We start from the raw sequence: 25,815 nt of genomic DNA, 5'->3' as shown, positions 1-25,815 counted from the left end.
AGTCTACTAATGTTGATGTACTTGACTGTTCTTTTTCACTTGCGCTCCTAGTGTTGATGCACTTGACTGTTATTTTTTATTTGCACTCCTAGTGTTGATGCACTTGACTGTTATTTTTTATTTGCACTCCTAGTGTTGATGCACTTGACTGTTCTTTTTATTTGCACGCTGATTTTGGATGCACTTGACTGTTTTTAATACCAATTTATATTTGCATATGTTGATTACTATTCAAAATATTTATACTAACAGCCTTGAAGGGCCCCGGATTTAGTTTCGTCCCCGGGCCCGTGAAATCTCAGGACCGGCCCTGGCTCGCCCCTGCCGCGCTCTGCTCTAGTTCACCTCCGCCGCACTACTCCGCTGCCGTGTTATGCTCCGGCTATCCGCCGTCGCGCGCTGTGCTTCGTCTCGCCACCCAAAATGCTCTGCTTTCGATCCAAAGAAGCCAACGAGTCGCCGAATATGTCGTCGGCGAGGCCATACAGGCGGATACCGACCACCTTGATGCTAAAAGCTCCCCCCTTTGAGCTCAAATGAGGAGTACGGCGGCGGCGATGTCCTAGAGCAGCACGATTTGCGTTCTTTGGATCTGGCCCTACCCGTCCGACGGCAGCGGCGTCCCTGCCGTATTCCTCGCCCGCAGGTATCCTTCGCAGGTATGTTGTCCAGTAGATGGATGGATTGATGGGCGTGGCAGGTCCTCTTCCATCTCCACCACCTCAAGAGCAGGGGAGGAGCCTGTGTGGCGAGCTAACCAACACCACACCTTGCAGCAACGATCCATCCACCACAGAGACTAGCCACCTACCAAACATGCCAGGAGGCCCGAGTGTCAAATCCAGAAAAGCTGGTGCTGGTGCTTTCCATCCTAGGTAAAATTCTGTTAGTACTGCAGTTTTACAATGTTTACTGTAAAATTCTGTAGTTACAATCCTGATTTAATTCATGAATGAATTGGTTGGTTGAAGAACAATCAGCATAGCTCACTTTTGTTAACAGCAGCAGTGGTCTGCTAGATTGTTACTAGTACTATTGGAGCAATGTGGATGTTGATCCTGTTAAGTCAGAAACAGTATGTAGTTTTAGCTGAAATCATGATGCACCCTTGTGGTGAAATCTAGCATTATTTTGACTTGTTAGAGGATTACTACTACTGGTCTGTGGAGTTGTTTGGAGCCATGGTCAACAATGTGTTGTTCTGGCTGAAGTACTGATGTTTCTTCTGTTCTTGCCTCTAGGAAAGGGATGCCCTGGATTCAACCAGGTTGGCCTATCAATGGACGTCCCAATGCAGCCCAATGAGGAGGGGATTGAAGTCATGCCCGGACCAATTCATTGATTCTTAGAAGAGTTCTAAAACTAGTAGAGCAATTGTACTGTTTATTGTAAGATGTCTGAGACTAGTAGAGCAAGTGTACTGCTTATTGTAAGACGTGTGAAACTAGTAGAGCAAGTGTAAATGTCTGTAAAAAATCAGTGTTGTATCCTGTTTGAATATAAAGTGTACTGCTTATTGCAAATAAGTTTCCCATAAATTCAAAAATCAGTATTGCCCATAAAGTGTATTGCTTATCCCATGTGTAAAAAAAAACACTACTGGACTATTTGCCCATAAATTCAAAAACAAATAAAATAATGCCAACTAATTCAAATAAAATCCAAATTAATTCAAACAATTAGCAATGAACCGATCACAAAAAGGGGAATGAGTATTTTATGATCTGATGTCGAGATGATGGAATGTGCCTGAATGCTCAGTTTGACACGTGATAATGTATGCAAGATGTCCCTACTGGATGCATGACTGGGACATGACTACTCCGTAGATTATGTACTCCAAGTAGACAAGATCATCTAAGTTAGACCAAATTGTGAGATTCAAATAATTCAAATAAATCCAAAGGCATTCAATAAATTAAGTTCATGAAATTCAATAAACTTTGTTGGCAATAGTCATTATCAGTTTATTGTCCATTTTAGCCTAGCATTCAGTTATCCACTATGGAGTAGGGAGTTGTGTAGATCATCATCTAGACCAACAATTTCTCCCTACTTAGTTAGGATATTGGACTATTTGCCCTACTTAACATATTTGGGCTACTTGCCCATAAATTCAAACAAAATCAAATAATTCCAACTAATTCAAATAAAATCCAAATTAATTAAAATAAAATCAATTAATTCAACTAATCACAAAAAACCAAATAATTGAAATAAATTCAAATAATTCCAAATAAATCCAATACATTTCCTTTCCCTTTCAAATTAATTCAAATAATTCCAACAAATTTAATTAATCCAAACAATTAAAATGAATTCACATAAATTCAAGTAATTTCCCAATACACAAGACATACACAAGGATTATACAATTCATATTCACTATTCCTCGTCTTTCCTTTTCCTTCTTTTCCTTTCTATAACTACTTCCCTTCCATTTCCTTTTCCTATTGCATTTCTTCTATAATGGCCCTCACATCAGCAACTAGCTGACTGTCGCAATATATACTGATTATTTTCCTGTCGTCATTGTGAAGACATTCCTTATGCAAGTGGTGCAACTTATATTGGTTTCCTCCTTGATCTTTCATAACTTCAAATATAACTGCTTGCAATGTGATGAAGCTGTTGAACAACTAGTGAGGATCGCAATTCTCAAACTCCTCTTCCACACCTTGTATCAGTTCCTGGATGTTTATAGATGACCTGCAATCGGTTAGAGACTAGAGAGAATTGTGGAAGCAGAGGTCCAAACAGTTGAAATCGGGGTTGTTTGGAGGTTGTTACATCAATTGAATGTCGAGATTAGTTTCTTCCAGAGCTTCTCGAAAAGCTTCATTGTTGGGAAGGACATGAGGCCTTGCATTATCTTGTTGGATGAATATTGTTGGTCCCTCATCATCGTCATGCCATTTATCTTGAATTATTGGTATGACCTTATTAATCAGATATTCATTGGACATAGGTGAAAGGACGTGGATGTCGCCTAAGGGGAGGGGGGGTGAATAGGCGCTTTCAAAATAATTACGGTTTAGGCTTGAAATAATGCAGAATAAAACTAACGTTTAATTAGTCAAGCACAAAACCTAAAACAAGTAGGCTCACCTATGTGCACCAACAACTTATGATAAGCACGATAAACAACTAAGTGATAATAAGATATACAACAAGAAACAATATGGCTATCACAAAGTAAAGTGCATAAGTAAAGGGCTCGGGTAAGAGATAACCGAGGCACGCAGAGACGATGATGTATCCCAAATTTCACGCCCTTGTGGATGCTAATCTCCGTTTGGAACTGTGTGGATGCACAATGCTCCCCAAGAAGCCACTAAGGCCACCGTAATGTCCACAAGCCCTCTCACAATGCAAGATGTCATGATTCCATTAAGGGACCCTTGAGGGTGGTCACCAAACCCATACAAACAAGGTTGGGGCAATCTCCACAACTTAATTGGAGGCTCCCAAAAACACCAGAAGCTTCACCACAATGGATCGTGGCTCCGAGATGACCTCAAATGCTCGGGGCAGTATCCACAACCTAATTGGAGACCCCAACGTTTGCCTGGAGCTTGATTGAGCTCAGAGGCACCACCAAGCTTCTAGGATGCCAAAGCACCCAAGAATAACAAGCTCTAGGGTACCAAGCACCCAAGAGTAATAAGCTTCTCAAACTTCACTTCCATGTATCACCATGGAGAACTCAAACCTATGCACCAAATGCAATGGCATGGGCACACGGAGTGCCCAAGTTCTTCTCTTCCATGTCCCTCCACAACAACTAATGCCATGGAAGAAAATGAGAGGAAGAACGAAGAAGAACACGAAGAACTCCAAGATCTAGATCCAAGGGGTTCCCCTCACGTAGAGGATAAAGTGATTGGTGGAAATGTGGATCTGGATATCCTCTCTCTTTTCCCTCAAGAACTAGAAAGAATCATTGGAGGGATTGAGAGATAGCAAGCTCGTAGAGGGTCAAAAATGGGGGGCAAATTGTTGGGGAACGTCGCATGGGAAACAAAAATTTTCCTACGCGCACGAAGACCTATCATGGTGATGTCCATCTACGAGAGGGGATGAGTGATCTACGTACCCTTGTAGACCGTACAACAGAAGCGTTAGAGAACGCGGTTGATGTAGTGGAACGTCCTCACGTCCCTCGATCCGCCCCGCGAACAATCCCGCGATCAGTCCCACGATCTAGTACCGAACGGACGGCACCTCCGCGTTCAGCACACGTACAGCTCGACGATGATCTCGGCCTTCTTGATCCAGCAAGAGAGACGGAGAGGTAGAAGAGTTCTCCGGCAGCGTGACGGCGCTCCGGAGGTTGGTGATGACCTTGTCTCAGCAGGGCTCCGCCCGAGCTCCGCAGAAATGCGATCTAGAGGGAAAACCGTGGAGGTATGTGGTCGGGCTGCCGTGGCAAAAGTTGTCTCAAATCAGCCCTAAAACCTCCGTATATATAGGTGGGAGGGAGGGGGGCCTTGCCTTGGGGTCCAAGAACCCTCAAGGGGGTCGGCCGAGCCAAGGGGGAGGACTCTCCCCCCCAAACCGAGTTGGACTTGGTTTGGTGGGAGGGAGTCCCCCTTCCTTCCCACCTCCTCCCTTTTTTTTTTCTTTCTCTCTTGATTTTCTTCTCCTTGGCGCATAGGCCTCTTGTGGGCTGTCCCACCAGCCCACTAAGGGCTGGTGTGTCTCCCCAAAGGCCTATGGGCTTCCCCGGGGTGGGTGCCCCCCCCGGTGAACTCCCGGAACCCATTCGTCATTCCCGGTACATTCCCGGTAACTCCGAAAACCTTCCAAGTAATCAAATGAGGTCATCCTATATATCAATCTTCGTTTTCGGACCATTCCGGAAACCCTCGTGACGTCCGTGATCTCATCCGGGACTCCGAACAACATTCGGTAACCAACCATATAACTCAAATACGCATAAAACAACGTCGAACCTTAAGTGTGCAGACCCTGCGGGTTCGAGAACTATGTAGACATGACCCGAGAGACTCCTCGGTCAATATCCAATAGCGGGACCTGGATGCCCATATTGGATCCTACATATTCTACGAAGATCTTATCGTTTGAACCTTAGTGCCAAGGATTCGTATAATCCCGTATGGCATTCCCTTTGTCCTTCGGTATATTACTTGCCCGAGATTCGATCGTCAGTATCCGCATACCTATTTAAATCTCGTTTACCGGCAAGTCTCTTTACTCGTTCTGTAATACAAGATCCCGCAACTTACACTAAGTTACATTGCTTGCAAGGCTTGTGTGTGATGTTGTATTACCGAGTGGGCCCCGAGATACCTCTCCGTCACACGGAGTGACAAATCCCAGTCTTGATCCATACTAACTCAACTAACACCTTCGGAGATACCTGTAGAGCATCTTTATAGTCACCCAGTTACGTTGCGACGTTTGATACACACAAAGAATTCCTCCGGTGTCAGTGAGTTATATGATCTCATGGTCATAGGAACAAATACTTGACACGCAGAAAACTGTAGCAACAAAATGACACGATCAACATGCTACGTCTATTAGTTTGGATCTAGTCCATCACGTGATTCTCCCAATGACGTGATCCAGTTATCAAGCAACAACACCTTGTTCATAATCAGAAGACACTGACTATCATTGATCAACTGGCTAGCCAACTAGAGGCATGCTAGGGACGGTGTTTTGTCTATGTATCCACACATGTAAATGAGTCTTCATTCAATACAATTATAGCATGGATAATAAACTATTATCTTGATACAGGAATTATAATAATAACTATATTTATTATTGCCTCTAGGGCATAATTCCAACAGTCTCCCACTTGCACTAGAGTCAATAATCTAGCCCTCACATCACCATGTGAATTACATTGTAATAAATCTAACACCCATACAGTTCTGGTGTTGATCATGCTTTGGCCGTGGAAGAGGTTTAGTCAGCGGGTCTGCTACATTCAGATCCGTGTGCACTTTGCATATATTCACGTCCTCTCCCTCGACGTAGTCGCGGATGAGGTTGAAGCGTCGTTTGATGTGTCTGGTCTTGTTGTGAAACCGTGGTTCCTTTGCCAAGGCAATGGCACCAGTGTTGTCACAGAACAAGGTTATTGGATTAAGTGCGCTTGGCACCACTCCAAGATCCGTCATGAACTGCTTCATCCAGACACCCTCCTTAGCTGCCTCCGAGGCAGCCATGTACTCTGCTTCACATGTAGAATCTGCTACGACGCTTTGCTTGGAACTACACCAGCTTACTGCACCCCCATTAAGAATAAATACGTATCCGGTTTGCGACTTAGAGTCGTCCGGATCTGTGTCAAAGCTTGCATCGACGTAACCTTTTACGGCGAGCTCTTCGTCACCTCCATACATGAGAAACATCTCCTTAGTCCTTTTCAGGTATTTCAGGATATTCTTGACTGCTGTCTAGTGATCCACTCCTGGATTACTCTAGAACCTACCTGCCATACTTATGGCCAGGCTAACATCCGGTCTAGTGCACAGCATCGCATACATGATAGAACCTATGGCTGAAGCATAGGGGACGGAGCGCATATGCTCTCTATCTTCATCAGTTGCTGGGCACTGAGTCTTACTCAACCTCGTACCTTGTAACACTGGCAAGAACCCTTTCTTGGACTGTTCCATTTTGAACCTCTTCAAAACTTTATCAAGGTATGTGCTTTGTGAAAGTCCTATCAGGCGTTTTGATCTATCCCTATAGATCTTAATGCCTAGAATGTAAGCAGCTTCTCCTAGGTCCTTCATAGAGAAACTTTTATTCAAGTAACCTTTTATGCTCTCCAAAAGTTCTATGTTGTTTCCAATCAGTAATATGTCATCCACATATAATATTAGAAACGCCACAGAGCTCCCACTCACTTTCTTGTAAATACAAGATTCTCCAACCACTTGTATAAACCCAAATGCCTTGATCACCTCATCAAAGCGTTTGTTCCAACTCCGTGATGCTTGCACCAGTCCATAAATGGATCGCTGGAGCTTGCACACCTTGTTAGCATTCTTAGGATCGACAAAACCTTCGGGTTGCATCATATACAACTCTTCCTTAAGGAAACCGTTAAGGAACGCCGTTTTGACATCCATCTGCCAGATTTCATAATCGAAAAATGCAGCTATTGCTAACATGATTCTGACGGACTTAAGCATCGCTACGGGTGAGAATGTCTCATCGTAGTCAATTCCTTGAACTTGTGAAAAACCCTTTGCCACAAGTCGAGCTTTATAAACGGTCACATTACCGTCAGCGTCCGTCTTCCTCTTAAAGATCCATTTGTTCTGAATAGCCTTGCGGCCCTCAGGTAGTACCTCCAAAGTCCACACATTGTTCTCATACATGGATCCTATCTCGGACTTCATGGCTTCTAGCCATTTGTTGGAATCTGGGCCCACCATTGCTTCTTCATAATTTGCCGGCTCATTGTTGTCTAACAACATGATTGACAAGACGGGATTCCCGTACCACTCTGGAGCAGCACGTGGTCTCGTCGACCTGCGTGGTTCGACAGAAACTTGAACTCGAGTTTCATGATCATCATCATTAACTTCCTCCTCAACCGGCGTCGCAATGACAGAGGTTTCCCCTTGCCCTGCGCCACCATCCAGAGGGATGAGAGGTTCGACAACCTCGTCAAGTTCTATCTTCCTCCCACTCAATTCTCTCGAGAGAAACTCCTTCTCGAGAAAAGCTCCGTTTTTAGCAACAAACACTTTGCCCTCGGATTTGAGATAGAAGGTGTACCCAACTGTCTCTTTTGGGTAACCTATGAAGACGCACTTTTCCGCTTTGGGTTCCAGCTTTTCAGGCTGAAGCTTTTTGACATAAGCATCACATCCCCAAACTTTAAGAAACGACAACTTTGGCCTTTTGCCATACCACAGTTCGTATGGTGTCGTCTCAACGGATTTTGATGGTGCCCTATTTAAAGTGAATGCAGCTGTTTCTAATGCATGACCCCAAATGATAACGGCAAATCAGTAAGAGACATCATAGATCGCACCATCTCTAATAAAGTACGATTACGACGTTCGGACACACCATTACGCTGTGGTGTTCCAGGCGGTGTTAACTGCGAAACAATTCCGCATTGTTTTAAGTGAGCACCAAACTCGAAACTCAGATATTCACCCCCACGATCAGACCGTAGGAACTTGATCTTCTTGTTACGATGATTTTCCACTTCACTCTGAAATTGCTTGAACTTTTCAAATTTTTCAGACTTGTGCTTCATCAAGTAGACATAACCATATCTACTTAAATCGTCAGTGAAGGTGAGAAAATAACGATATCCGCCGCGTGCCTCTACGCTCATTGGACCACACACATCGGTATGTATGATTTCCAACAAGTCACTTGCACGCTCCATTGTTCCGGAGAACGGAGTCTTAGTCATCTTGCCCATGAGGCATGGTTCGCACGTGTCAAGTGAATCAAAGTCAAGTGACTCCAAAAGTCCATCAGCATGGAGTTTCTTCATGCGCTTTACACCAATATGACCCAAGCGGCAGTGCCACAAAAATATGGCGCTATCATTGTTTACTCTAACTCTTTTGGTCTCAATGTTATGTATATGTGTATCGCTATCAAGATTCAATATGAACAATCCTCTCACATTCGGTGCATGACCATAAAAGATGTTACTCATAGAAATAGAACAACCATTATTCTCTGACTTAAAAGAGTAACCGTCTCGCAATAAACAAGATCCAAATATAATGTTCATGCTCAACGCAGGCACTAAATAACAATGATTTAAGTTCATCACTAATCCTGACGGTAACTGAAGTGACACTGTGCCGACGGCGATCGCATCAACCTTGGAACCATTTCCTACGCGCATCGTCACTTCATCTTTCGCCAGCCTTCGCCTATTCCGCAGTTCCTGTTTCGAGTTGCAAATATGAGCAACAGAACCGGTATCAAATACCCAGGCACTACTACGAGAGCCGGTTAAGTACACATCAATAACATGTATATCAAATATACCTGATTTTTCTTTGCCCGCCTTCTTATCTGCCAGATACTTGGGGCAATTGCGCTTCCAGTGACCCATACCCTTGCAATAGAAACACTCCGTTTCAAGCTTAGGTCCAGCTTTGGGTTTCTTCGGCGGATTGGCAACAGGCTTGCCTCTCTTCTTCGAATTGCCCTTCTTGCCTTTGCCGTTTCTCTTGAAACTAGTGGTCTTGCTCACCATCAACACTTGATGCTCTTTACGGAGTTCAGACTCTGCGACTTTCAGCATCGCAAACAACTCGCCAGGAGACTTGTTCATCCCTTGCATGTTGTAGTTCAACACAAAGCCTTTATAGCTTGGTGACAGTGATTGAAGGATTCTGTCAGTGATAGCCTCTTGCGGGAGTTCAATCCCCAGCTCAGCTAGACGGTTTGAGTACCCAGACATTTTGAGCACATGTTCACTGACAGACGAGTTTTCCTCCATCTTGCAAGCATAGAATTTATCGGAGGTCTCATACCTCTCGATCCGGGCATTCTTCTGAAAGATAAACTTCAACTCCTGGAACATCTCAAATGCTCCATGACGCTCAAAGCGACGTTGAAGTCCCGGTTCTAAGCCATACAAGACTGCACATTGAACTATTGAGTAGTCCTCCTTACGTGCTAACCAAGCGTTCTTAACATCCTGATCAGCCGTAGCGGGTGGTTCATCTCCTAGCGCAGCATTAAGGACATAATCCTTCTTCCCAGCTTGTAAGATTAGCTTAAGATTACGAGCCCAGTCTACAAAGTTGCTTCCATCATCTTTCAACTTAGCTTTCTCTAGGAACGTATTAAAATTCAGGATGACAGTCGCGTGAGCCATGATCTACAACACAAATATATTCAAAGTGGACTTAGACTATGTTCAAGATAATTAGAGTTTAACTTAATCAAATTATTTGCTAAACTCCCACTCAAAAAGTACATCTCTCTAGTCATTTGAGTGGTTCATGATCCACTTACACTAGCTCAAGTCCGATCATCACGTGAGTTGAGTGTAGTTTCAGTGGTAAGCATCGCTATGCTAATCATATCAACTATATGATTCATGATCGACCTTTCGGTCTCATGTGTTCCGAGGCCATGTCTGCACATGCTAGGCTCGTCAAGCTTAACCCGAGTGTTCCGCGTGCGCAACTGTTTTGCACCCGTTGTATGTGAACGTTGAGTCTATCACACCCGATCATCACGTGGTGTCTCGAAACGACGAACTGTAGCAACGGTGCACAGTCGGGGAGAACACAATTTCGTCTTGAAATTTTAGTGAGAGATCACCTCATAATGCTACCGTCGTTCTAAGCAAAATAAGGTGCATAAAAGGATTAACATCACATGCAATTCATAAGTGACATGATATGGCCATCATCACGTGCTTCTTGATCTCCATCACCAAAGCACCGGCACGATCTTCTTGTCACCGGCGCCACACCATGATCATCCATCAACGTGTTGCCATCGGGGTTGTCGTGCTACTTATGCTATTACTACTAAAGCTACATCCTAGCAAAATAGTAACCGCATCTGCAAGCACAAACGTTAGTATAAAGACAACCCTATGGCTCCTGCCGGTTGCCGTACCATCGACGTGCAAGTCGATATTTCTATTACAACATGATCATCTCATACATCCAATATATCACATCACATCGTTGGCCATATCACATCACAAGCATACCCTGCAAAAACAAGTTAGACGTCCTCTAATTTTGTTGTTGCATGTTTTACGTGGTGACCATGGGTATCTAGTAGGATCGCATCTTACTTACGCAAACACCACAACGGAGATATATGAGTTGCTATTTAACCTCATCCAAGGACCTCCTCGGTCAAATCCGATTCAACTAAAGTTGGAGAAACTGACACTTGCCAGTCATCTTTGAGCAACGGAGTTACTCGTAATGATGAAACCAGTCTCTCGTAAGCGTACGAGTAATGTCGGTCCAAGCCGCTTCAATCCAACAATACCGCGGAATCAAGAAAAGACTAAGGAGGGCAGCAAAACGCACATCACCGCCCACAAAACCTTTTGTGTTCTACTCGAGAAGACATCTACGCATGAACCTAGCTCATGATGCCACTGTTGGGGAACGTCGCATGGGAAACAAAAATTTTCCTACGCGCACGAAGACCTATCATGGTGATGTCCATCTACGAGAGGGGATGAGTGATCTACGTACCCTTGTAGACCGTACAACAGAAGCGTTAGAGAACGCGGTTGATGTAGTGGAACGTCTTCACGTCCCTCGATCCGCCCCGCGAACAATCCCGCGATCAGTCCCACGATCTAGTACCGAACGGACGGCACCTCCGCGTTCAGCACACGTACAGCTCGACGATGATCTCGGCCTTCTTGATCCAGCAAGAGAGACGGAGAGGTAGAAGAGTTCTCCGGCAGCGTGACGGCGCTCCGGAGGTTGGTGATGACCTTGTCTCAGCAGGGCTCCGCCCGAGCTCCGCAGAAACGCGATCTAGAGGGAAAACCGTGGAGGTATGTGGTCGGGCTGCCGTGGCAAAAGTTGTCTCAAATCAGCCCTAAAACCTCCGTATATATAGGTGGGAGGGAGGGGGGCCTTGCCTTGGGGTCCAAGAACCCTCAAGGGGGTCGGCCGAGCCAAGGGGGAGGACTCTCCCCCCCCAAACCGAGTTGGACTTGGTTTGGTGGGAGGGAGTCCCCCTTCCTTCCCACCTCCTCCCTTTTTTTTCTTTCTCTCTTGATTTTCTTCTCCTTGGCGCATAGGCCTCTTGTGGGCTGTCCCACCAGCCCACTAAGGGCTGGTGTGTCTCCCCAAAGGCCTATGGGCTTCCCCGGGGTGGGTGCCCCCCCCCCCCCCCCGCCGGTGAACTCCCGGAACCCATTCGTCATTCCCGGTACATTCCCGGTAACTCCGAAAACCTTCCGGTAATCAAATGAGGTCATCCTATATATCAATCTTCGTTTCCGGACCATTCCGAAAACCCTCGTGACGTCCGTGATCTCATCCGGGACTCCGAACAACATTCGGTAACCAACCATATAACTCAAATACGCATAAAACAACGTCGAACCTTAAGTGTGCAGACCCTGCGGGTTCGAGAACTATGTAGACATGACCCGAGAGACTCCTCGGTCAATATCCAATAGCGGGACCTGGATGCCCATATTGGATCCTACATATTCTACGAAGATCTTATCGTTTGAACCTCAGTGCCAAGGATTCGTATAATCCCGTATGTCATTCCCTTTGTCCTTCGGTATGTTACTTGCCCGAGATTCGATCGTCAGTATCCGCATACCTATTTAAATCTCGTTTACCGGCAAGTCTCTTTACTCGTTCTGTAATACAAGATCCCGCAACTTACACTAAGTTACATTGCTTGCAAGGCTTGTGTGTGATGTTGTATTACCGAGTGGGCCCCGAGATACCTCTCCGTCACACGGAGTGACAAATCCCAGTCTTGATCCATACTAACTCAACTAACACCTTCGGAGATACCTGTAGAGCATCTTTATAGTCACCCAGTTACGTTGCGACGTTTGATACACACAAAGCATTCCTCCGGTGTCAGTGAGTTATATGATCTCATGGTCATAGGAACAAATACTTGACACGCAGAAAACAGTAGCAACAAAATGACACGATCAACATGCTACGTCTATTAGTTTGGATCTAGTCCATCACGTGATTCTCCCAATGACGTGATCCAGTTATCAAGCAACAACACCTTGTTCATAATCAGAAGACACTGACTATCATTGATCAACTGGCTAGCCAACTAGAGGCATGCTAGGGACGGTGTTTTGTCTATGTATCCACACATGTAAATGAGTCTTCATTCAATACAATTATAGCATGGATAATAAACTATTATCTTGATACAGGAATTATAATAATAACTATATTTATTATTGCCTCTAGGGCATAATTCCAACAGTCTCCCACTTGCACTAGAGTCAATAATCTAGCCCTCACATCACCATGTGAATTACATTGTAATAAATCTAACACCCATACAGTTCTGGTGTTGATCATGCTTTGGCCGTGGAAGAGGTTTAGTCAGCGGGTCTGCTACATTCAGATCCGTGTGCACTTTGCATATATTCACGTCCTCTCCCTCGACGTAGTCGCGGATGAGGTTGAAGCGTCGTTTGATGTGTCTGGTCTTGTTGTGAAACCGTGGTTCCTTTGCCAAGGCAATGGCACCAGTGTTGTCACAGAACAAGGTTATTGGATTAAGTGCGCTTGGCACCACTCCAAGATCCGTCATGAACTGCTTCATCCAGACACCCTCCTTAGCTGCCTCCGAGGCAGCCATGTACTCTGCTTCACATGTAGAATCTGCTACGACGCTTTGCTTGGAACTACACCAGCTTACTGCACCCCCATTAAGAATAAATACGTATCCGGTTTGCGACTTAGAGTCGTCCGGATCTGTGTCAAAGCTTGCATCGACGTAACCTTTTACGGCGAGCTCTTCGTCACCTCCATACATGAGAAACATCTCCTTAGTCCTTTTCAGGTATTTCAGGATATTCTTGACTGCTGTCTAGTGATCCACTCCTGGATTACTCTAGAACCTACCTGCCATACTTATGGCCAGGCTAACATCCGGTCTAGTGCACAGCATCGCATACATGATAGAACCTATGGCTGAAGCATAGGGGACGGAGCGCATATGCTCTCTATCTTCATCAGTTGCTGGGCACTGAGTCTTACTCAACCTCGTACCTTGTAACACTGGCAAGAACCCTTTCTTGGACTGTTCCATTTTGAACCTCTTCAAAACTTTATCAAGGTATGTGCTTTGTGAAAGTCCTATCAGGCGTTTTGATCTATCCCTATAGATCTTAATGCCTAGAATGTAAGCAGCTTCTCCTAGGTCCTTCATAGAGAAACTTTTATTCAAGTAACCTTTTATGCTCTCCAAAAGTTCTATGTTGTTTCCAATCAGTAATATGTCATCCACATATAATATTAGAAACGCCACAGAGCTCCCACTCACTTTCTTGTAAATACAAGATTCTCCAACCACTTGTATAAACCCAAATGCCTTGATCACCTCATCAAAGCGTTTGTTCCAACTCCGTGATGCTTGCACCAGTCCATAAATGGATCGCTGGAGCTTGCACACCTTGTTAGCATTCTTAGGATCGACAAAACCTTCGGGTTGCATCATATACAACTCTTCCTTAAGGAAACCGTTAAGGAACGCCGTTTTGACATCCATCTGCCAGATTTCATAATCGAAAAATGCAGCTATTGCTAACATGATTCTGACGGACTTAAGCATCGCTACGGGTGAGAATGTCTCATCGTAGTCAATTCCTTGAACTTGTGAAAAACCCTTTGCCACAAGTCGAGCTTTATAAACGGTCACATTACCGTCAGCGTCCGTCTTCCTCTTAAAGATCCATTTGTTCTGAATAGCCTTGCGGCCCTCAGGTAGTACCTCCAAAGTCCACACATTGTTCTCATACATGGATCCTATCTCGGACTTCATGGCTTCTAGCCATTTGTTGGAATCTGGGCCCACCATTGCTTCTTCATAATTTGCCGGCTCATTGTTGTCTAACAACATGATTGACAAGACGGGATTCCCGTACCACTCTGGAGCAGCACGTGGTCTCGTCGACCTGCGTGGTTCGACAGAAACTTGAACTCGAGTTTCATGATCATCATCATTAACTTCCTCCTCAACCGGCGTCGCAATGACAGAGGTTTCCCCTTGCCCTGCGCCACCATCCAGAGGGATGAGAGGTTCGACAACCTCGTCAAGTTCTATCTTCCTCCCACTCAATTCTCTCGAGAGAAACTCCTTCTCGAGAAAAGCTCCGTTTTTAGCAACAAACACTTTGCCCTCGGATTTGAGATAGAAGGTGTACCCAACTGTCTCTTTTGGGTAACCTATGAAGACGCACTTTTCCGCTTTGGGTTCCAGCTTTTCAGGCTGAAGCTTTTTGACATAAGCATCACATCCCCAAACTTTAAGAAACGACAACTTTGGCCTTTTGCCATACCACAGTTCGTATGGTGTCGTCTCAACGGATTTTGATGGTGCCCTATTTAAAGTGAATGCAGCTGTTTCTAATGCATGACCCCAAATGATAACGGCAAATCAGTAAGAGACATCATAGATCGCACCATCTCTAATAAAGTACGATTACGACGTTCGGACACACCATTACGCTGTGGTGTTCCAGGCGGTGTTAACTGCGAAACAATTCCGCATTGTTTTAAGTGAGCACCAAACTCGAAACTCAGATATTCACCCCCACGATCAGACCGTAGGAACTTGATCTTCTTGTTACGATGATTTTCCACTTCACTCTGAAATTGCTTGAACTTTTCAAATTTTTCAGACTTGTGCTTCATCAAGTAGACATAACCATATCTACTTAAATCGTCAGTGAAGGTGAGAAAATAACGATATCCGCCGCGTGCCTCTACGCTCATTGGACCACACACATCGGTATGTATGATTTCCAACAAGTCACTTGCACGCTCCATTGTTCCGGAGAACGGAGTCTTAGTCATCTTGCCCATGAGGCATGGTTCGCACGTGTCAAGTGAATCAAAGTCAAGTGACTCCAAAAGTCCATCAGCATGGAGTTTCTTCATGCGCTTTACACCAATATGACCCAAGCGGCAGTGCCACAAAAATATGGCGCTATCATTGTTTACTCTAACTCTTTTGGTCTCAATGTTATGTATATGTGTATCGCTATCAAGATTCAATATGAACAATCCTCTCACATTCGGTGCATGACCATAAAAGATGTTACTCATAGAAATAGAACAACCATTATTCTCTGACTTAAAAGAGTAACCGTCTCGCAATAAACAAGATCCAAATATAATGTTCATGCTCAACGCAGGCACTAAATAACAATGATTTAAGTTCATCACTAATCCTGACGGTAACTGAAGTGACACTGTGCCGACGGCGATCGCATCAACCTTGGAACCATTTCCTACGCGCATCGTCACTTCATCTTTCGCCAGCCTTCGCCTATTCCGCAGTTCCTGTTTCGAGTTGCAAATATGAGCAACAGAACCGGTATCAAATACCCAGGCACTACTACGAGAGCCGGTTAAGTACACATCAATAACATGTATATCAAATATACCTGATTTTTCTTTGCCCGCCTTCTTATCTGCCAGATACTTGGGGCAATTGCGCTTCCAGTGACCCATACCCTTGCAATAGAAACACTCCGTTTCAAGCTTAGGTCCAGCTTTGGGTTTCTTCGGCGGATTGGCAACAGGCTTGCCTCTCTTCTTCGAATTGCCCTTCTTGCCTTTGCCGTTTCTCTTGAAACTAGTGGTCTTGCTCACCATCAACACTTGATGCTCTTTACGGAGTTCAGACTCTGCGACTTTCAGCATCGCAAACAACTCGCCAGGAGACTTGTTCATCCCTTGCATGTTGTAGTTCAACACAAAGCCTTTATAGCTTGGTGACAGTGATTGAAGGATTCTGTCAGTGATAGCCTCTTGCGGGAGTTCAATCCCCAGCTCAGCTAGACGGTTTGAGTACCCAGACATTTTGAGCACATGTTCACTGACAGACGAGTTTTCCTCCATCTTGCAAGCATAGAATTTATCGGAGGTCTCATACCTCTCGATCCGGGCGTTCTTCTGAAAGATAAACTTCAACTCCTGGAACATCTCAAATGCTCCATGACGCTCAAAGCGACGTTGAAGTCCCGGTTCTAAGCCATACAAGACTGCACATTGAACTATTGAGTAGTCCTCCTTACGTGCTAACCAAGCGTTCTTAACATCCTGATCAGCCGTAGCGGGTGGTTCATCTCCTAGCGCAGCATTAAGGACATAATCCTTCTTCCCAGCTTGTAAGATTAGCTTAAGATTACGAGCCCAGTCTACAAAGTTGCTTCCATCATCTTTCAACTTAGCTTTCTCTAGGAACGTATTAAAATTCAGGATGACAGTCGCGTGAGCCATGATCTACAACACAAATATATTCAAAGTGGACTTAGACTATGTTCAAGATAATTAGAGTTTAACTTAATCAAATTATTTGCTAAACTCCCACTCAAAAAGTACATCTCTCTAGTCATTTGAGTGGTTCATGATCCACTTACACTAGCTCAAGTCCGATCATCACGTGAGTTGAGTGTAGTTTCAGTGGTAAGCATCGCTATGCTAATCATATCAACTATATGATTCATGATCGACCTTTCGGTCTCATGTGTTCCGAGGCCATGTCTGCACATGCTAGGCTCGTCAAGCTTAACCCGAGTGTTCCGCGTGCGCAACTGTTTTGCACCCGTTGTATGTGAACGTTGAGTCTATCACACCCGATCATCACGTGGTGTCTCGAAACGACGAACTGTAGCAACGGTGCACAGTCGGGGAGAACACAATTTCGTCTTGAAATTTTAGTGAGAGATCACCTCATAATGCTACCGTCGTTCTAAGCAAAATAAGGTGCATAAAAGGATTAACATCACATGCAATTCATAAGTGACATGATATGGCCATCATCACGTGCTTCTTGATCTCCATCACCAAAGCACCGGCACGATCTTCTTGTCACCGGCGCCACACCATGATCATCCATCAACGTGTTGCCATCGGGGTTGTCGTGCTACTTATGCTATTACTACTAAAGCTACATCCTAGCAAAATAGTAACCGCATCTGCAAGCACAAACGTTAGTATAAAGACAACCCTATGGCTCCTGCCGGTTGCCGTACCATCGACGTGCAAGTCGATATTTCTATTACAACATGATCATCTCATACATCCAATATATCACATCACATCGTTGGCCATATCACATCACAAGCATACCCTGCAAAAACAAGTTAGACGTCCTCTAATTTTGTTGTTGCATGTTTTACGTGGTGACCATGGGTATCTAGTAGGATCGCATCTTACTTACGCAAACACCACAACGGAGATATATGAGTTGCTATTTAACCTCATCCAAGGACCTCCTCGGTCAAATCCGATTCAACTAAAGTTGGAGAAACTGACACTTGCCAGTCATCTTTGAGCAACGGAGTTACTCGTAATGATGAAACCAGTCTCTCGTAAGCGTACGAGTAATGTCGGTCCAAGCCGCTTCAATCCAACAATACCGCGGAATCAAGAAAAGACTAAGGAGGGCAGCAAAACGCACATCACCGCCCACAAAACCTTTTGTGTTCTACTCGAGAAGACATCTACGCATGAACCTAGCTCATGATGCCACTGTTGGGGAACGTCGCATGGGAAACAAAAATTTTCCTACGCGCACGAAGACCTATCATGGTGATGTCCATCTACGAGAGGGGATGAGTGATCTACGTACCCTTGTAGACCGTACAACAGAAGCGTTAGAGAACGCGGTTGATGTAGTGGAACGTCTTCACGTCCCTCGATCCGCCCCGCGAACAATCCCGCGATCAGTCCCACGATCTAGTACCGAACGGACGGCACCTCCGCGTTCAGCACACGTACAGCTCGACGATGATCTCGGCCTTCTTGATCCAGCAAGAGAGACGGAGAGGTAGAAGAGTTCTCCGGCAGCGTGACGGCGCTCCGGAGGTTGGTGATGACCTTGTCTCAGCAGGGCTCCGCCCGAGCTCCGCAGAAACGCGATCTAGAGGGAAAACCGTGGAGGTATGTGGTCGGGCTGCCGTGGCAAAAGTTGTCTCAAATCAGCCCTAAAACCTCCGTATATATAGGTGGGAGGGAGGGGGGCCTTGCCTTGGGGTCCAAGAACCCTCAAGGGGGTCGGCCGAGCCAAGGGGGAGGACTCTCCCCCCCCAAACCGAGTTCGACTTGGTTTGGTGGGAGGGAGTCCCCCTTCCTTCCCACCTCCTCCCTTTTTTTTCTTTCTCTCTTGATTTTCTTCTCCTTGGCGCATAGGCCTCTTGTGGGCTGTCCCACCAGCCCACTAAGGGCTGGTGTGTCTCCCCAAAGGCCTATGGGCTTCCCCGGGGTGGGTGCCCCCCCCCCCGCCGGTGAACTCCCGGAACCCATTCGTCATTCCCGGTACATTCCCGGTAACTCCGAAAACCTTCCGGTAATCAAATGAGGTCATCCTATATATCAATCTTCGTTTCCGGACCATTCCGAAAACCCTCGTGACGTCCGTGATCTCATCCGGGACTCCGAACAACATTCGGTAACCAACCATATAACTCAAATACGCATAAAACAACGTCGAACCTTAAGTGTGCAGACCCTGCGGGTTCGAGAACTATGTAGACATGACCCGAGAGACTCCTCGGTCAATATCCAATAGCGGGACCTGGATGCCCATATTGGATCCTACATATTCTACGAAGATCTTATCGTTTGAACCTCAGTGCCAAGGATTCGTATAATCCCGTATGTCATTCCCTTTGTCCTTCGGTATGTTACTTGCCCGAGATTCGATCGTCAGTATCCGCATACCTATTTAAATCTCGTTTACCGGCAAGTCTCTTTACTCGTTCTGTAATACAAGATCCCGCAACTTACACTAAGTTACATTGCTTGCAAGGCTTGTGTGTGATGTTGTATTACCGAGTGGGCCCCGAGATACCTCTCCGTCACACGGAGTGACAAATCCCAGTCTTGATCCATACTAACTCAACTAACACCTTCGGAGATACCTGTAGAGCATCTTTATAGTCACCCAGTTACGTTGCGACGTTTGATACACACAAAGCATTCCTCCGGTGTCAGTGAGTTATATGATCTCATGGTCATAGGAACAAATACTTGACACGCAGAAAACAGTAGCAACAAAATGACACGATCAACATGCTACGTCTATTAGTTTGGATCTAGTCCATCACGTGATTCTCCCAATGACGTGATCCAGTTATCAAGCAACAACACCTTGTTCATAATCAGAAGACACTGACTATCATTGATCAACTGGCTAGCCAACTAGAGGCATGCTAGGGACGGTGTTTTGTCTATGTATCCACACATGTAAATGAGTCTTCATTCAATACAATTATAGCATGGATAATAAACTATTATCTTGATACAGGAATTATAATAATAACTATATTTATTATTGCCTCTAGGGCATAATTCCAACAGTCTCCCACTTGCACTAGAGTCAATAATCTAGCCCTCACATCACCATGTGAATTACATTGTAATAAATCTAACACCCATACAGTTCTGGTGTTGATCATGCTTTGGCCGTGGAAGAGGTTTAGTCAGCGGGTCTGCTACATTCAGATCCGTGTGCACTTTGCATATATTCACGTCCTCTCCCTCGACGTAGTCGCGGATGAGGTTGAAGCGTCGTTTGATGTGTCTGGTCTTGTTGTGAAACCGTGGTTCCTTTGCCAAGGCAATGGCACCAGTGTTGTCACAGAACAAGGTTATTGGATTAAGTGCGCTTGGCACCACTCCAAGATCCGTCATGAACTGCTTCATCCAGACACCCTCCTTAGCTGCCTCCGAGGCAGCCATGTACTCTGCTTCACATGTAGAATCTGCTACGACGCTTTGCTTGGAACTACACCAGCTTACTGCACCCCCATTAAGAATAAATACGTATCCGGTTTGCGACTTAGAGTCGTCCGGATCTGTGTCAAAGCTTGCATCGACGTAACCTTTTACGGCGAGCTCTTCGTCACCTCCATACATGAGAAACATCTCCTTAGTCCTTTTCAGGTATTTCAGGATATTCTTGACTGCTGTCTAGTGATCCACTCCTGGATTACTCTAGAACCTACCTGCCATACTTATGGCCAGGCTAACATCCGGTCTAGTGCACAGCATCGCATACATGATAGAACCTATGGCTGAAGCATAGGGGACGGAGCGCATATGCTCTCTATCTTCATCAGTTGCTGGGCACTGAGTCTTACTCAACCTCGTACCTTGTAACACTGGCAAGAACCCTTTCTTGGACTGTTCCATTTTGAACCTCTTCAAAACTTTATCAAGGTATGTGCTTTGTGAAAGTCCTATCAGGCGTTTTGATCTATCCCTATAGATCTTAATGCCTAGAATGTAAGCAGCTTCTCCTAGGTCCTTCATAGAGAAACTTTTATTCAAGTAACCTTTTATGCTCTCCAAAAGTTCTATGTTGTTTCCAATCAGTAATATGTCATCCACATATAATATTAGAAACGCCACAGAGCTCCCACTCACTTTCTTGTAAATACAAGATTCTCCAACCACTTGTATAAACCCAAATGCCTTGATCACCTCATCAAAGCGTTTGTTCCAACTCCGTGATGCTTGCACCAGTCCATAAATGGATCGCTGGAGCTTGCACACCTTGTTAGCATTCTTAGGATCGACAAAACCTTCGGGTTGCATCATATACAACTCTTCCTTAAGGAAACCGTTAAGGAACGCCGTTTTGACATCCATCTGCCAGATTTCATAATCGAAAAATGCAGCTATTGCTAACATGATTCTGACGGACTTAAGCATCGCTACGGGTGAGAATGTCTCATCGTAGTCAATTCCTTGAACTTGTGAAAAACCCTTTGCCACAAGTCGAGCTTTATAAACGGTCACATTACCGTCAGCGTCCGTCTTCCTCTTAAAGATCCATTTGTTCTGAATAGCCTTGCGGCCCTCAGGTAGTACCTCCAAAGTCCACACATTGTTCTCATACATGGATCCTATCTCGGACTTCATGGCTTCTAGCCATTTGTTGGAATCTGGGCCCACCATTGCTTCTTCATAATTTGCCGGCTCATTGTTGTCTAACAACATGATTGACAAGACGGGATTCCCGTACCACTCTGGAGCAGCACGTGGTCTCGTCGACCTGCGTGGTTCGACAGAAACTTGAACTCGAGTTTCATGATCATCATCATTAACTTCCTCCTCAACCGGCGTCGCAATGACAGAGGTTTCCCCTTGCCCTGCGCCACCATCCAGAGGGATGAGAGGTTCGACAACCTCGTCAAGTTCTATCTTCCTCCCACTCAATTCTCTCGAGAGAAACTCCTTCTCGAGAAAAGCTCCGTTTTTAGCAACAAACACTTTGCCCTCGGATTTGAGATAGAAGGTGTACCCAACTGTCTCTTTTGGGTAACCTATGAAGACGCACTTTTCCGCTTTGGGTTCCAGCTTTTCAGGCTGAAGCTTTTTGACATAAGCATCACATCCCCAAACTTTAAGAAACGACAACTTTGGCCTTTTGCCATACCACAGTTCGTATGGTGTCGTCTCAACGGATTTTGATGGTGCCCTATTTAAAGTGAATGCAGCTGTTTCTAATGCATGACCCCAAATGATAACGGCAAATCAGTAAGAGACATCATAGATCGCACCATCTCTAATAAAGTACGATTACGACGTTCGGACACACCATTACGCTGTGGTGTTCCAGGCGGTGTTAACTGCGAAACAATTCCGCATTGTTTTAAGTGAGCACCAAACTCGAAACTCAGATATTCACCCCCACGATCAGACCGTAGGAACTTGATCTTCTTGTTACGATGATTTTCCACTTCACTCTGAAATTGCTTGAACTTTTCAAATTTTTCAGACTTGTGCTTCATCAAGTAGACATAACCATATCTACTTAAATCGTCAGTGAAGGTGAGAAAATAACGATATCCGCCGCGTGCCTCTACGCTCATTGGACCACACACATCGGTATGTATGATTTCCAACAAGTCACTTGCACGCTCCATTGTTCCGGAGAACGGAGTCTTAGTCATCTTGCCCATGAGGCATGGTTCGCACGTGTCAAGTGAATCAAAGTCAAGTGACTCCAAAAGTCCATCAGCATGGAGTTTCTTCATGCGCTTTACACCAATATGACCCAAGCGGCAGTGCCACAAAAATATGGCGCTATCATTGTTTACTCTAACTCTTTTGGTCTCAATGTTATGTATATGTGTATCGCTATCAAGATTCAATATGAACAATCCTCTCACATTCGGTGCATGACCATAAAAGATGTTACTCATAGAAATAGAACAACCATTATTCTCTGACTTAAAAGAGTAACCGTCTCGCAATAAACAAGATCCAAATATAATGTTCATGCTCAACGCAGGCACTAAATAACAATGATTTAAGTTCATCACTAATCCTGACGGTAACTGAAGTGACACTGTGCCGACGGCGATCGCATCAACCTTGGAACCATTTCCTACGCGCATCGTCACTTCATCTTTCGCCAGCCTTCGCCTATTCCGCAGTTCCTGTTTCGAGTTGCAAATATGAGCAACAGAACCGGTATCAAATACCCAGGCACTACTACGAGAGCCGGTTAAGTACACATCAATAACATGTATATCAAATATACCTGATTTTTCTTTGCCCGCCTTCTTATCTGCCAGATACTTGGGGCAATTGCGCTTCCAGTGACCCATACCCTTGCAATAGAAACACTCCGTTTCAAGCTTAGGTCCAGCTTTGGGTTTCTTCGGCGGATTGGCAACAGGCTTGCCTCTCTTCTTCGAATTGCCCTTCTTGCCTTTGCCGTTTCTCTTGAAACTAGTGGTCTTGCTCACCATCAACACTTGATGCTCTTTACGGAGTTCAGACTCTGCGACTTTCAGCATCGCAAACAACTCGCCAGGAGACTTGTTCATCCCTTGCATGTTGTAGTTCAACACAAAGCCTTTATAGCTTGGTGACAGTGATTGAAGGATTCTGTCAGTGATAGCCTCTTGCGGGAGTTCAATCCCCAGCTCAGCTAGACGGTTTGAGTACCCAGACATTTTGAGCACATGTTCACTGACAGACGAGTTTTCCTCCATCTTGCAAGCATAGAATTTATCGGAGGTCTCATACCTCTCGATCCGGGCGTTCTTCTGAAAGATAAACTTCAACTCCTGGAACATCTCAAATGCTCCATGACGCTCAAAGCGACGTTGAAGTCCCGGTTCTAAGCCATACAAGACTGCACATTGAACTATTGAGTAGTCCTCCTTACGTGCTAACCAAGCGTTCTTAACATCCTGATCAGCCGTAGCGGGTGGTTCATCTCCTAGCGCAGCATTAAGGACATAATCCTTCTTCCCAGCTTGTAAGATTAGCTTAAGATTACGAGCCCAGTCTACAAAGTTGCTTCCATCATCTTTCAACTTAGCTTTCTCTAGGAACGTATTAAAATTCAGGATGACAGTCGCGTGAGCCATGATCTACAACACAAATATATTCAAAGTGGACTTAGACTATGTTCAAGATAATTAGAGTTTAACTTAATCAAATTATTTGCTAAACTCCCACTCAAAAAGTACATCTCTCTAGTCATTTGAGTGGTTCATGATCCACTTACACTAGCTCAAGTCCGATCATCACGTGAGTTGAGTGTAGTTTCAGTGGTAAGCATCGCTATGCTAATCATATCAACTATATGATTCATGATCGACCTTTCGGTCTCATGTGTTCCGAGGCCATGTCTGCACATGCTAGGCTCGTCAAGCTTAACCCGAGTGTTCCGCGTGCGCAACTGTTTTGCACCCGTTGTATGTGAACGTTGAGTCTATCACACCCGATCATCACGTGGTGTCTCGAAACGACGAACTGTAGCAACGGTGCACAGTCGGGGAGAACACAATTTCGTCTTGAAATTTTAGTGAGAGATCACCTCATAATGCTACCGTCGTTCTAAGCAAAATAAGGTGCATAAAAGGATTAACATCACATGCAATTCATAAGTGACATGATATGGCCATCATCACGTGCTTCTTGATCTCCATCACCAAAGCACCGGCACGATCTTCTTGTCACCGGCGCCACACCATGATCATCCATCAACGTGTTGCCATCGGGGTTGTCGTGCTACTTATGCTATTACTACTAAAGCTACATCCTAGCAAAATAGTAACCGCATCTGCAAGCACAAACGTTAGTATAAAGACAACCCTATGGCTCCTGCCGGTTGCCGTACCATCGACGTGCAAGTCGATATTTCTATTACAACATGATCATCTCATACATCCAATATATCACATCACATCGTTGGCCATATCACATCACAAGCATACCCTGCAAAAACAAGTTAGACGTCCTCTAATTTTGTTGTTGCATGTTTTACGTGGTGACCATGGGTATCTAGTAGGATCGCATCTTACTTACGCAAACACCACAACGGAGATATATGAGTTGCTATTTAACCTCATCCAAGGACCTCCTCGGTCAAATCCGATTCAACTAAAGTTGGAGAAACTGACACTTGCCAGTCATCTTTGAGCAACGGAGTTACTCGTAACGATGAAACCAGTCTCTCGTAAGCGTACGAGTAATGTCGGTCCAAGCCGCTTCAATCCAACAATACCGCGGAATCAAGAAAAGACTAAGGAGGGCAGCAAAACGCACATCACCGCCCACAAAACCTTTTGTGTTCTACTCGAGAAGACATCTACGCATGAACCTAGCTCATGATGCCACTGTTGGGGAACGTCGCATGGGAAACAAAAATTTTCCTATGCGCACGAAGACCTATCATGGTGATGTCCATCTACGAGAGGGGATGAGTGATCTACGTACCCTTGTAGACCGTACAGCAGAAGCGTTAGAGAACGCGGTTGATGTAGTGGAACGTCCTCACGTCCCTCGATCCGCCCCGCGAACAATCCCGCGATCAGTCCCACGATCTAGTACCGAACGGACGGCACCTCCGCGTTCAGCACACGTACAGCTCGACGATGATCTCGGCCTTCTTGATCCAGCAAGAGAGACGGAGAGGTAGAAGAGTTCTCCGGCAGCGTGATGGCGCTCCGAAGGTTGGTGATGACCTTGTCTCAGCAGAGCTCCGCCCGAGCTCCGCAGAAACGCGATCTAGAGGGAAAACCGTGGAGGATTCGTATAATCCCGTATGTCATCCGCAGGACCTGGATGCCCATATTGGATCCTACATATT

The 25,815-nt window shown here is 45.2% G+C and overlaps 1 long non-coding RNA gene across 1 annotated transcript; it reads left to right on the top strand.

Annotated features, from left to right (window-relative positions):
• Positions 1-318: 318 nt before the first annotated feature.
• Positions 319-1,523, top strand: LOC123403539. The gene is made up of 2 exons (XR_006611490.1): positions 319-875; positions 1,242-1,523. It is a non-coding gene; the product is annotated as an uncharacterized LOC123403539 (long non-coding RNA).
• The last annotated feature ends 24,292 nt before the right edge of the window (positions 1,524-25,815 follow it).

The sequence above is a fragment of the Hordeum vulgare genome, chromosome 6H (genome assembly GCF_904849725.1).
Source record: "Hordeum vulgare subsp. vulgare chromosome 6H, MorexV3_pseudomolecules_assembly, whole genome shotgun sequence".
Classification (NCBI taxonomy): domain Eukaryota; kingdom Viridiplantae; phylum Streptophyta; class Magnoliopsida; order Poales; family Poaceae; genus Hordeum; species Hordeum vulgare.
The sequence above is the reverse complement of the archived record's forward strand: the minus strand, read 5'-3'. Positions and strand labels throughout refer to the sequence as shown.